Source organism: Heliangelus exortis, chromosome 2 (genome assembly GCF_036169615.1).
Source record: "Heliangelus exortis chromosome 2, bHelExo1.hap1, whole genome shotgun sequence".
NCBI lineage: Eukaryota > Metazoa > Chordata > Aves > Apodiformes > Trochilidae > Heliangelus > Heliangelus exortis.
This window is the reverse complement of record NC_092423.1, coordinates 149,587,100-149,597,938: the sequence shown is the minus strand read 5'-3', so window position 1 is coordinate 149,597,938 and position 10,839 is coordinate 149,587,100.

The window sequence follows — 10,839 nt, the reverse complement described above, 5'->3', positions numbered from 1 at the left end:
CAAAGTGTTTTATGGGCTGGAACGTGGTTGACACTGTAATATCCTTCAAAAATAATAAAGCTCTTTGAAGACCAGGATGGATTTTGCAATCAAAACCCAAAATTGATCTAAAATACTCAACCTCCACTAGTTAGGACGTTCCATTGGGATGGGGGTGATACAGGATTAGTCCTTTCAAGTCCTGTTTGTTTTTTTTTTTTTTTTTTTTTTTGCTTGAGCAGATGCTCTATCCACAGATACTGGAATTAAGATTGTACTTTGTTCCACTTTGTGTTCACTAATTATAAACTAATTGGGCCTGGGAGTTGCTGTGTCGTGAAGGAATTTGATTTTGATGAATTGGCATGTTCTTCCAAAAACTATTTCATTAAAACAAGTGGTGGGTTTTTTGGTTTTTTTTTCCTGGCTGCTTTATCAAGTGCTCTAATGCTTAGGACAGCAGAAGATGATTGGTACAAAGCAGGGGAGATAATGGGAATTCTGATTAATATCTGTCATTTCCACTTGTTTTAACAGTTTTGCTGGAAAATCGATTTGAAAACTCAACCCACAGTTTCTTGGAGTCCTCATGAAAAGAGGGGGCTTTTTTGATAAATATGATATATAATGAAAGGCTCTAAAGAGAAGGCTTTATTCTGGCTTTAAACCCTATTATAAGTAGTGGCTGGGAGGCTTTTTGGCAACCAGCAGCAAGAGAATGAAATTATTTCTAACTCCAAGCATTGTCCTATCCTGACAGTATCTAAGTAGCCAAAGCTATCAATAGAGATTAATTCAATAGAAAAATATTATTACTTCACCTTTTCCTTGCTGCATCCTCAAAGATGATTTTTGGTGTATCTTCAGTTTTTATCAGTGTGATACAAGCAGGTAAAAAGTGCTCCTGTTCCCACCCTCCTGCATGGGCAGGGACACCTCCCACCAGCCCAGGTTGCTCCAAGCCACATCCAACCTGGACTTCAATACTTCCAGGGATGGGGCACCCACAACTTGGAAAAAGGGACTGAGAGGAACCTCATGGGATTGAAGAAGGGGAAGTGCCAAGAGCTGCCCCTAGAGAAGAGCAAACCCATCCTGATGCTGGGGATCATCCAGCCAGAAAGCAGCTCATCCAAAAAAAATCTCTTCTCTGAGGAAACCCAGGCTGTTCAACATGAAGAGAAGGCTCAGGGGTTTCTTGGAATCATGGAATGGGTTGGGTTGGAAGGAAACTTAAAAATTATCTACTTCCAACCTTCTGCATGGGCAGGGACACCTCCCACCAGCCCAGGTTGCTCCAAGCCCCATCCAACCTGGGCTGAGACACTGCCAGGGATGGGGCAGCCACAACCTCCTTGGGCAACCTGTGCCAGGGTCTCACCACCCTCAAATTAAAATATTTCTTCCTCATGTCCAACCTCAATCTCCCCTCTTCAAGTCTGAAACCATTTCCCTTGTCCTCTCCCTACCCCCCCATGCCCAAAGCCCTCCCCCAGCTTTCTTGGAGCCCCTTCAGATACTGGGAGGTTGCTCTAAGGTCACCTTGGAGCCTCCTCTTCTCCAGGCTGAACAACCCCAATCCCTCAGCCTGGCTTCCCAGGGAGCTGCTCCAACCCTCTGAGCATTTCAGTGGCTCCTCTGGACATGTCCCAGGAGCTCTGTGTCCTTCTGATGTTGGGGACTCCAGAGGAAGGAGGAGAAAAAGAGGAGGCTCCAAGATGAGTGAGAAGTGGAAATTAAATAAAGAATTGAGGATGAGTCTCTCACTTGAAGAGTGAATTGATGTTTTCATGATGGACTTTTTGGGACTTGATGATCTCAGGAGGTTCTTCCCAACCTGGCTGATTCTATGCTCCATTTTGCTGAGTTCTCATTTTCTCTGCTCTTTGACCAATTTTCCCAAAACTGAAGGTCTAAGTCTTGACCTTTGGGACTTTTCTCCTCATGGAATTTTTGGGCAAGGGAATAGTCAGCCAGGTTCATGGGCAGATGGAGAAGCAATGGAGAAGAAACACAACTTCATAAACCATATTCACAGATCAGCCAAAGGTTGGAAGGAGAGAGTCATCTAGTCCAACCCCTCTGCTGGATCAGGATCCCCCAGAGCTGGTTTGAGGGGAATACATCCAGGTAGGGCTTGAATATCTTCAGGGATGGAGACTCCACAACCTCTATTGCCACAGGTGAGGTTAAGACTGGTGGTGCTGTAAGAACATCCATAAGTGAATAAGAAAAATAAAAGAAAAAAGGATAAAGCCACAAAAATAAAAAAAAAAAATAGTCAAGGATCTCCAGAAAATATGGTGGAAAACAATTGCTGGCCGGGGAATAGATAAAGAAATAATAGGAAAGGTAATGGGTGCTGTTCCTTCCTTGCAGTCTGCAAACCCTGTATGATGGATAAAAAATAATAAAAAAAAAATACTCAGAAGTTTTTTGGGCCAGTCAGGTTCTCCCATTTTGATGGTTCACATTGGATGGACCTTGGCTAATTCTTCTCTGCACAAAGCAAGGTCGTCCTCTCTCAGGGGCATAGCAGCCTGGTTTGAATTAATTTTCTATTAATTACTGGAATGATTTTAGCATGAATAAGCAATGGCTATTTTTAGCAGTAGAACTGATTAAGCATCAGAGAGAAACTACCCAGGGAAGCTGTCAGGCTCCTGCTGCTCAAGAAGGGGAGAAAATCCTTCCCCAGTTGGACCAAAGTGTCCATCTGGCTCATCTGTTTCCTCTGACATTTTATGCCTTAAGAGACTGCACAGGGAAATATTATCTAATTATTAAAAAAAAAAAAAAAAAACAGAAAATACTGAATTATCCTACAAATATCCCTGAATTTTGGCTACCAAGCTTTGTGGCTTGAGGTGACATTCAGCTCATTGGGCTTTTTAATGAAAAACTTGGGTCTTCATGGGTTTCTTCCACTTTTTTTTTTTTTTTTTCAGCTTTTTGAAGTTTGTTTTGTTTTGTTGGTTTCTTTGGGGTTTTTGGGGGGAGGAGGGTTTGTGTATGTCTTGGTTTTTTTTTCTTTTTGGTCCTGTGATATATTCTGCAAAACCTTTGCTGATCTCCAGCCTCTCACCATCTTCTTTTTTCAAGAGAAGTCTTTTCAAATTTAGTCTTTTCAGGACTAAATAATCTCAGTACTTTTCTCTTTCTTCCTTGGCCACATTTTCCAGACACCTGCTGACAGCTTTGCCTTCTCTCTGGAGCTGCTCCCACAGGTGCATCTTCTCCTTTCTGGCTTCAGCTCAGGCTTGGAAACCTTTTTAAAAGAGAATTTTTTGGCCAAAAAAAGGCATCACTGAGGTGTTGTGATCCGATGTTTTCTTCTGGCCATTCTTTTCTGGAGCCGTGGCAAGTTTTGGTAAAAAGTAGCAAACATGTGCTTTGAAAATTAATGTCTATATCTCTCTTTGTAAATTAAATACCCTCATGAGGGTTTTTTTGTTTTTTTTTTTTTGGTTGTGTGGTTTTTTTGTTTGGTTGGTTGTTTTTTTTTTTTTTGTTATCTTCAGGTTTGTTTCTTGATTCTTATTTTTGCCACTGAAACCAATGGGCAAGAAATGGCTGTAAATGCTGTGAATTCTCTTCCCTTCTGCTCTAGGAGGACTGCATCAAAGCTGTTGGAAATAGTCCCTTGCTCATAATAATTCCTAACTGTATAGATTTTACTTTTTTTTGGTATAATAGTAGACACTCTTGCATTTACTCAGTGCTGTGTGAGCTCTGAGTGAAAAGACTGCTCTTCAATATAAAGAATAAATAGAGAGTTGTAGGGAAATGATGCTGAGAGGAATGTAGAAGGAGAGATTAAGTTGGACAGAGCTACCTAAGTTAAGGTTTTTAGCCTAAGATAATTAAAAAGGAGACATCAAGGGAAGAAAGATCAAAAGAAACAGACACAGGTGAGAAGGGCAGAAAGGAGAAATTTTTCAGCTGCACAACCAGCACCAACCAAAGCACAAAATCAGGCTGCTTTAGCCATCCACTGAAGATAAAAATTAACTTCAATTTTTTTGATGGAGTTTGCCTAAAAATAAGTTATAAATTAAGCATGTGTTGCTACCGTATTTGTAATAATACAACTTTGTGTTCAGGATTGCAGAAAAAAAGATAGGCTGCAATTCCCATGCCTGGGAACACACAGGTTCACTCTTCTTTCTAGTTCAGTAGTTTTAACATTATTTAACCCTAAAAAGTCCCATTTGCCTTGGTTGAAGTTCAGTTTCTTACTCCAGAAACATGGATAAGGACATCCTCCACACTCCCTGGCTTTTTATTGCTGTTATTTATTCCCACCAACACAGATATTTCTTGCTTGATCATACTGCCTGTCCTAATATATTTGTGGCTTTTTGTAAAGAGAGCCAAGACCCCAGTTTGGGTTGAAAGCCACTTGATTTTACACCTGTCCCCCTGAATTCCTCTTTTATTTCCTCTTCTGTTTTTTTCCCCCCTTTTTTTTTTTGTTTAACAACTCTGTTTCCCAACATCTAAACTGGCTGGTAATTACATTGCCTTTGATAAACATTTCTATTAACCACAACTTGTAAATCCCTTGCCTGCTCTAACTTCAAGCAATTTATCATTAAGGCTTGTACAGGCTTTGCTTTCCCTCTCCTGTGTTGAAGAATGGGAAATAAGAAGTAAAATCATTTTTATTTTTGGTAAAGAATTAAGAACAGGGCTTAGCTTAGATCCTTTATTTTATATATATATATATTTTTTTAAATGAATATGACTGCTTAGACTTTCTGCAGCAGGGTTTTATGCCTCACCTCCTGACTTTTATGTTGCCTTAGGTATTGTCTCTTGGTGACACACGTTACCTATGTTGCCCCATTTTTATTTTTCTTTCTTTGATCCCTCTTCCACACAAATCCCTTTGGGTTTATTGAACACCCCAGTGGTGTCTGTGAGTGCAAAGGACTGGAAGATAAGTTTGGTTTCCTTTGGGAATCACAGAATTATCAGAGTTGGAAGGGACTTCCAGAGATCACCCATCTCTGCCACTAAAGGATCACCTGGAGCACATGTCCTGGTTTGGGCCAGGATAAAGGTGATTTTCTGTCTTGGACTTTTGCTTTCAGCTGAGTCTCTTGGAAGGAGCTGCACTTGCTGAAATGAACAGCAAGTTTCTCAGGCAGTGTCTGCTGCTGGGACTGATCCCACTCGATGTTTAGAGTTCCAGCTGGAGAATGGGGTGCAGAACCAAGGCCACTGCTCAGCTCTGAGGAACATCAGATTAGGAGAATTAAAGTCCAGGCTTGAATGGAAAGAACTGATTGGGTTTTTTCCCACCTATCCCTGAAGTGCAGGTTGTGATTTCCTTCTCCAGGATCCTCTGGGGATTTTATTCAAGAGAATCCCTGCAGTTACAAGGATATAAAGGAGTAAAAATACTCCGGCTCTCTGTAGAGAATGAGGTCCCTAAAATCTGCCAGGTGATTTATATTAACAGTGACCTCTTTGATTTGGAGGGTAAATATTTAATATAGTAAATTATAAATAAACATCTAGTCTGTGCTTATTCCTTCCACGTGCTCACCTATGGCAACTTTTTTCCCTCCTTGGTTCTCAACTTTTGTGGTTTTCAGTTTATTTCTGTGGTTTTGCTGATGCTGTTACATCTGCTTTCTCCTAAAGCACCAGGGAATGGTTTGAGCAGCAGAGAAGCTCCAGGGCAGGAAATGCCCAATTCCACCTGCTTTAAAATGTGGGATTTCAAGCAAGTGTTATTTTGGGGTCAGATTGGGAGGCTTGGCTTGAATGGGAAGAACTGATTGGGTTTTTTCCCACCTATCCCTGAAATGCACGTTGTGATTTCCTTCTCCAGGATCCTTTGGGGATTTTATTCAAGGGAATCCCTGCAGTTACAAGGATGTAGAACAGCAGCAATAGTCAGGCTCTCTGTAGAGAACTTGGCCCCTAGCATCTGCCAGGTGATTTGTGTTGAGAGTGGCCTCTTTGATTTGGAGGATAAATATCTAATAAAATATAGATAAGCATCTAATCTGTGCTTATTCACCTGCTCACCTGTGGCTGTTTTTTTCTCTCCTTGGCTATCAACTTCTGTGCTTTTCAATTTTTTTTCTGTGGTTTTGCTGATGCTGTTACATCTGCTTTCTCCTAAAGCACCAGGGAATGGTTTGAGCAGCAGAGAAGCTCCAGGGCAGGAAATGCCCAATTCCACCTGCTTTAAAATGTGGGATTTCAAGCAAGTGTTATCTTGGGGTCAGATTAGGAGAATTAGAGCCCAGGCTTGAATGGGAAGAACTGATTGGGTTTTTTCCCACCTACCCCTTTAATGCAGGTTGTGATTTCCTTCTCCAGGATCCTTTGGGGATTTTAGTCAAGGGAATCCCTGCAGTTACAAGGATGTAGAACAGCAGCAATATTCAGGCTCTCTGTAGAGAATTTGGCCCCTAGCATCTGCCAGGTGATTTGTGTTGAGAGTGGCCTCTTTGATTTGAAGGGTAAATATCTAATATAAGAAATTATAGATGAACATCTAATCTGTGCTTATTCACTTCACCTGCTCACCTGTGCCTATTTTTTTTCTCTCCTTGGCTATCAACTTTTGTGGTTTTCAATTTATTTCTGTGGTTTTGCTGATTCTGTTATATCTGCTTTCTCCTAAAGCACCAGGGAATGGTTTGAGCAGCAGAGAAGCTCCAGGGCAGGAGATGCCCAGTTCCCACTTTGACTTCCAGCAAACATTCTCTTTGGGTCAGATTGGGAGAATTAGAGCCCAGGCTTGAATGGGAAGAACTGATTGGGTTTTTCCCACCTATCCCTGAAGTGCAGGTTGTGATTTCCTTCTCCAGGATCCTCTGGGGATTTTATTCAAGAGAATCCCTGCAGTTACAAGGCTATAAAGGAGTAAAAATACTCCAGCTCTCTGTAGAGAATGTGGTCCCTAAAATCTGCCAGGTGATTTATATTAACAGTGACCTCTTTGATTTGGAGGGTAAATATTTAATATAGTAAATTATAAATAAACATCTAGTCTGTGCTTATTCCTTCCATGTGCTCACCTATGGCAACTTTTTTCCCTCCTTGGTTCTCAACTTTTGTGGTTTTCAATTTATTTCTGTGGTTTTGCTGATGCTGTTACATCTGCTTTCTCCTAAAGCACCAGGGAATGGTTTGAGCAGCAGAGAAGCTCCAGGGCAGGAAATGCCCAATTCCACCTGCTTTAAAATGTGGGATTTCAAGCAAATGTTATTTTTGGTCAGATTAGGAGAATTAAAGCCCAGGCTTGAATGGGAAGAACTGATTGGGTTTTTTCCCACCTATCCCTGAAATGCAGGTTGTGATTTCCTTCTCCAGGATCCTTTGGGGATTTTAGTCAAGGGAATCCCTGCAGTTACAAGGATGTAGAACAGCAGCAATATTCAGGCTCTCTGTAGAGAAATTGGCCCCTAAAATCTGCCAGGTGATTTGTGTTGAGAATGGCCTCTTTGATTTGAAGGGTAAATATCTAATATAAGAAATTATAGATAAACATCTAGTCTGTGCTTATTCACCTGCTCACCTGTGCCTATTTTTTTTCTCTCCTTGGCTATCAACTTCTGTGGTTTTCAGTTTATTTCTGTGGTCTTGCTGATGCTGTTACATCTGCTTTCTCCTAAAGCACCAGGGAATGGTTTGAGCAGCAGAGAAGCTCCAGGGCAGGAGATGCCCAGTTCCCACTTTGACTTCCAGCAAACATTCTCTTTGGGTCAGATTAGGAGAATTAGAGCCCAGGCTTGAATGGGAAGAACTGATTGGGTTTTTTCCCACCTATCCCTGAAGTGCAGGTTGTGATTTCCTTCACCAGGATCCTTTGGGGATTTTATTCAAGGGAATCCCTGCAGTTACAAGGATGTAGAACAGCAGCAATAGTCAGGCTCTCTGTAGAGAATTTGGCCCCTAGCATCTGCCAGGTGATTTGTGTTGAGAGTGGCCTCTTTGATTTGAAGGGTAAATATCTAATATAAGAAATTATAGATAAACATCTAATCTGTGCTTATTCACCTGCTCACCTGTGCCTATTTTTTTTCTCTCCTTGGCTATCAACTTCTGTGGTTTTCAGTTTATTTCTGTGGTCTTGCTGATGCTGTTACATCTGCTTTCTCCTAAAGCACCAGGGAATGGTTTGAGCAGCAGAGAAGCTCCAGGGCAGGAAATGCCCAATTCCACCTGCTTTAAAATGTGGGATTTCAAGCAAGTGTTATTTTGGGGTCAGATTGGGAGAATTAGAGGCCAGGCTTGAATGGGAAGAACTGATTGGGTTTTTTCCCACCTATCCCTGAAATGCACGTTGTGATTTCCTTCTCCAGGATCCTTTGGGGTTTTTATTCAAGGGAATCCCTGCAGTTACAAGGATGTAGAACAGCAGCAATATTCAGGCTCTCTGTAGAGAATTTGGCCCCTAGCATCTGCCAGGTGATTTGTGTGGACAAAGTGTCCTCTTTGATTTGAAGGGTAAATATCTAATATAATAAATTATAGATAAACATCTAATCTGTGCTTATTCACCTGCTCACCTGTGCCTATTTTTTTTCTCTCCTTGGTTCTCAACTTTTGTGGTTTTCAATTTATTTCTGTGGTTTTGCTGATGCTGTTACATCTGCTTTCTCCTAAAGCACCAGGGAATGGTTTGAGCAGCAGAGAAGCTCCAGGGCAGGAAATGCCCAATTCCACCTGCTTTAAAATGTGGGATTTCAAGCAAGTGTTATCTTGGGGTCAGATTAGGAGAATTAAAGCCCAGGCTTGAATGGGAAGAACTGATTGGGTTTTTTCCCACCTATCCCTGAAATGCAGGTTGTGATTTCCTTCTCCAGGATCCTTTGGGGATTTTAGTCAAGGGAATCCCTGCAGTTACAAGGATGTAGAACAGCAGCAATATTCAGGCTCTCTGTAGAGAATTTGGCCCCTAAAATCTGCCAGGTGATTTGTGTTGACAGTGGCCTCTTTGATTTGGAGGGTAAATAACTAATATAATAAATTATAGATAAACATCTAATCTGTGCTTATTCACCTGCTCACCTTGGCTATTTTGTTCCCTCCTTGGTTCTCAACTTTTGTGCTTTTCATTTTTTTTTCTGTGGTTTTGCTGATGCTGTTACATCTGCTTTCTCCTAAAGCACCAGGGAATGGTTTGAGCAGCAGAGAAGCTCCAGGGCAGGAGATGCCCAGTTCCCACTTTGACTTCCAGCAAACATTCTCTTTGGGTCAGATTGGGAGAATTAGAGGCCAGGCTTGAATGGGAAGAACTGATTGGGTTTTTTCCCACCTATCCCTGAAATGCAGGTTGTGATTTCCTTTTCCAGGATCATTTGGGGATTTTATTCAAGAGAATCCCTGCAGTTACAAGGATATAAAGGAGTAAAAATACTCCAGCTCTCTGTAGAGAATTTGGTCCCTAAAATCTGCCAGGTGATTTATATTAACAGTGACCTCTTTGATTTGGAGGGTAAATATTTAATATAGTAAATTATAAATAAACATCTAGTCTGTGCTTATTCCTTCCACGTGCTCACCTATGGCAACATTTTTCCCTCCTTGGTTCTCAACTTTTGTGGTTTTCAATTTATTTCTGTGGTTTTGCTGATGCTGTTACATCTGTTTTCTCCTAAAGCACCAGGGAATGGTTTGAGCAGCAGAGAAGCTCCAGGGCAGGAAATGCCCAATTCCACCTGCTTTAAAATGTGGGATTTCAAGCAAGTGTTATTTTGGGGCCAGATTGGGAGAATTAAAGCCCAGGCTTGAATGGGAAGAACTGATTGGGTTTTTTCTCACCTACCCCTTTAATGCACGTTGTGATTTCCTTCTCCAGGATTCTTTGGGGATTTTAGTCAAGGGAATCCCTGCAGTTACAAGGATGTAGAACAGCAGCAATAGTCAGGCTCTCTGTAGAGAATTTGGCCCCTAAAATCTGCCAGGTGATTTGTGTTGAGAGTGGCCTCTTTGATTTGGAGGATAAATATCTAATAAAATATAGATAAGCATCTAATCTGTGCTTATTCACTCCACCTGCTCACCTGTGGCTGTTTTTTTCTGTCCTTGGCTATCAACTTCTGTGCTTTTCAATTTTTTTTCTGTGGTTTTGCTGATGCTGTTACATCTGCTTTCTCCTAAAGCACCAGGGAATGGTTTGAGCAGCAGAGAAGCTCCAGGGCAGGAAATGCCCAATTCCACCTGCTTTAAAATGTGGGATTTCAAGCAAGTGTTATCTTGGGGTCAGATTGGGAGAATTAAAGCCCAGGCTTGAATGGGAAGAACTGATTGGGTTTTTTTTCACCTGCCCCTGAAGTGCAGGTTGTGATTTCCTTCACCAGGATCCTTTGGGGATTTTATTCAAGGGAATCCCTGCAGTTACAAGGATGTAGAACAGCAGCAATATTCAGGCTCTCTGTAAAGAATTTGGCCCCTAGCATCTGCCAGGTGATTTGTGTGGACAAAGTGTCCTCTTTGATTTGAAGGGTAAATATCTAATATAAAAATTATAGATAAACATCTAATCTGTGTTTATTCACCTGCTCACCTGTGCCTATTTTTTTTCTCTCCTTGGCTATCAACTTTTGTGGTTTTCAATTTATTTCTGTGGTTTTGCTGATGCTGTTACATCTGCTTTCTCCTAAAGCACCAGGTTTGAGCAGCAGAGAAGCTCCAGGGCAGGAAATGCCCAATTCCACCTGCTTTAAAATGTGGGATTTCAAGCAAGTGTTATTTTGGGGTCAGATTAGGAGAATTAGAGCCCAGGCTTGAATGGGAAGAACTGATTGGGTTTTTTCCCACCTATCCCTGAAGTGCAGGTTGTGATTTCCTTCTCCAGGATCCTTTGGGGATTTTATTCAAGGGAATCCC